This window comes from Papaver somniferum, chromosome 8, assembly GCF_003573695.1.
Source record: "Papaver somniferum cultivar HN1 chromosome 8, ASM357369v1, whole genome shotgun sequence".
Taxonomy (NCBI): domain Eukaryota; kingdom Viridiplantae; phylum Streptophyta; class Magnoliopsida; order Ranunculales; family Papaveraceae; genus Papaver; species Papaver somniferum.
The window spans coordinates 62319832-62323592 of record NC_039365.1 but is presented as its reverse complement, the minus strand read 5'-3'; positions in this window follow the sequence as shown (position 1 = coordinate 62323592).

Here is a 3761-nt window from a genome sequence, read left to right as displayed (position 1 = left end):
GTGAGCAAGTCGTGCAATCAGTTGAAGGAGTTAGCAAAGTAGTGGGTAGAAAATCAACTAAGTCTCTGCACGATGAGCAACTGGTTTTAACATGATTTCCACTTCCCCACTCTTTGACTCCAGCAACTGTCATACTTCATGGGATCAAGGTGTTTACAATTCTAGCAATATAAATAAGTTTCGGAATCATGATTGAGAAAGAGACACTTTTTCGTCAAATAGACAATTCTGGATAAACAGTCTTTCGTCTACATGAACTCATCGTCTTAGCAATTACTCTCAACTGAGTAAACTCAATCATTTAGAAACTATTTTCACGCAAAATACACAACACACCAACAATCTTTGATCACCATTGATCTCACACATTTCTCTTGTGACTGAATTGATTCTGGAACGACCATTGTCTTGGTTTAGGACGGAGTCCTACAGATTGATCTCTCGAACTTAAATCACTCCCTTCTTGCAGTGCATCTGTGTGAGGTTAAGTATTTCGCTCGGTTCAAGGAGTCTCCTTCGCATGGTCGTCTCCTCAATTCCATAAGAACCAGCAAATCGTTTTCCCCCAGATTGGCGACCACAGTGGGAGATTAATCTCTCGGTTGCAGTCTTAATTCTCACAAAGACGGTCTTAGGTCTGGTTCAGTTACCAGTCCAGGTTCAACACCCGACTCTAACATTGCAAGTTCTAGTAGTACTTCCACTGCAAGTATTACTCCTCTCAATGTTGCAGGCTCTAGTGGTACCGCTAATACCACTCCCCCGACCAGCAATGTCATGCCACATGTTACTACTACTCCTTCGAGTGTTGGTGCTCCAGTGATCACTCATCTCAATGTTGTAAGTAATGCTATTGTCAGTGTCAACAATCCACCTCCTAACGAATCTCTTGAAGAAACCAGAGGAAATCATCCTACCATAGTTGATCTTATGAAGGTTCATACTGAAATGGCTGCAACGCAAAAAGAGTTGTGTGTTTATCTTAAAACTCTCACGGACAAGTTTGCGTCTGAACAAACTCAGTCTCAACACGAGAAAGGAAAAGCTAAAGAAACATCTTCAACCACTGATCCTGAAATCTCTCCAATCCATGTTTTAGATGATGAAGAAGTCCGCAAAGCTGCAAACGATCCACCAGCAAAGGAACCTGCAAGTTTCATCACTCGAGAGGACTTGAAGCGCTTTTTAGAAGATCAAGGAAAAGACAAGACATCATATGTCCACCGACACCAACCTCCGTACCCTGCTGTTACACAAAGGATTACTTTGCCAAAATGTTATACCTCTCCAACGTTCACTCTTTATGATGTAACGGGCAATGCTCGAGAATATGTTTCTCGGTTTCTGGAATCACTGGGTGAACATGAGCACAACCATGTCGTCCGTTTGAAGGAATTCTCAAAGTATCTGACAGGCAGAGGATACACATGGTACAACAACATTTCACCAGGAAGTACCACCAGTTGGGGAGAAATGATTTACGCTTTCTACAGAAAATACTTCTTCGTCTCAGAGCATATCACTCTCTCTGATTTAGGAAAAATGTCTCAGAAGAACAACGAACATCCGAACAATTATGTGAAGAGGTTCAGAGTGCAAGCTTTGGATTGTCATGGCCCGAATGTCACAGAACAACAACTGATGGACTTGTGCATCAACGGAATGATCCCGGTCTATAGAGATTTGCTGGAAAATCTCCGGTTCCAAACTTTCTCAGAGCTTCATGAAGCAGCCAAACAATCAGCGACTACTGCACCTGCTTTACTGGAAAGAGAAAAGTCTGCAAGGTCGAGGAACCTCGAAGCAGACAACTCCTAGTCAACAATCCGTACAATCTCCAACCTTCAACAAACGTTGTTGCTGAAAGGAAAGCCGAAATGCAGCATCAGAACGCTTCTCCAACATCTCAGGCTCCTCTGAAGGCACAAAGAAAAGATAACCAATCCTGAAATGCACAAACCTCGACCCGGCATCAACGAAGAGGGAAATGGTCTGACATACTCAAACTTCTCTCTTCTCATGAAGGAGTAATCAAGTTACTGGAAGTCTGGATTCAAAATGGTACAATCAAATTTTTGTTCATCAAGAGAGAGCCAACTGAAGAAGAAATGGAGAATCTCCGGTACTGTCGCCTTCATAGGTTCATCGATCATCTAACAAGTAACTGCAATATTTTTAAGCGCATCTTCAAATAGAAGGTTGATCCATAATAGCTTCAACAAGGACTGGAGCACACAGAATCCTCTCTAGTCAGAACCTTTACACTCTAAATAACTAGTCAAATAAGCAGTTCAATCGTTGATCGAGCATATCTGTGAAATTGCTCTATCTGTCTAAGGCACAAAGGAAAGACATGTTCACAACACCGAATTACATTGTGTCAGACGTCTACACATCCGGGAAATACTCCTCATTCATAGACAAGGAGATACACGACTGGGGACTTCTTACCGCATTCCATCTCAGAGGAAATGAATTTGGAAGAATGTTGATCGATGCTGACACTTCCATCAACATCGTTGCACTGAAAAACCCTCAAGAATCTAATCGTGATCCCCATATCAATCAGAGACCTTGAAGGAACGCTTGGAAATACTTATGGCTACATCACTCTCAAAGTGGACATAAGTTTAACCTGGACAGAAATCAAGTTTCACATAATCAGGAGGATCCAGGATATGACATGTTTTTCATACGAGCGTGGATCCACACTGAAAATATGGGTGTTGACGAAGCGTCTTTGGTTGCACATCTCTCCAACGAAGAAAGTTCTGATCCAGAAGATTTGACAGACATTCCATCATCAGAGTACTTGGAGGAATTTCAAACTTTGACGAGGTTGAAGCAAGAACCTGCAAAAGATGCATAGACATTCATCAAGAGGTTTCGCACTCAGGCAAGTCTCATTCCATGTCTATGTCATTTATTTCCTCACATGCTATCCTAGCATGGGGACTCAATTCTGCTAGTAACTCTGCAACACGTTATGAATGGTAGCTTCACCGCATTTGTATTTTACCAAGTGGTTGAATCTGACGTTTCTCCGAATCAAGCACTGAAACATTCATTACTGAGATGATGTCCAAGCATGGCAAAAAACACTTTGGGCGTTTCTCCTGCAAGTCCATGTGTTCTAAAAAATCAGAAAGCACTGATGTCTGCGTAAGTGTCGAATCCCACTACCACAACGAAAGGGATGCTGAATCAATAGAAGATACTCCAGGGCCGAGATGATCAAACCCTAAGACATTCGATTCTTAAGGAATGTACGCTTCAACGCTCAAGCATCTAAGAAGCCTTCAGATTGTACTCTCAATCAAAGAGTACACCTTCGATAATAACGCATCTGGCTTCAACACAAATATCTCGACGATGACACACTGATTCAACAATAGCACGATCAAAGTGTAACTGAACTACGATCGATAAGTCTTCATTATCCCATGATAAGAATTCTGAAGCAGATGCAAAATCATTCATCCATGGATGGTACAAACTCCTTCAACATACATTGGGGACTTGATCCTATTGGAAAGAATGAAGACTGTTGCTGCTATCTGCCGCAACAACATCGATTCCCTGACAAGGCACTTCACAGTAAAGGTTTGGGAGAATTTGGGTTAAACCCTACACCCTCATCTTAGGGACGCTCAACTCATCAATTATTTCGTGAATGTAAAGGCCCACTGGATGAAGGAGTAAAGAATATGTCTATAATCATGGATCTAGCCTTTTCAGTCTCTGGAGCAACTCCGACCATA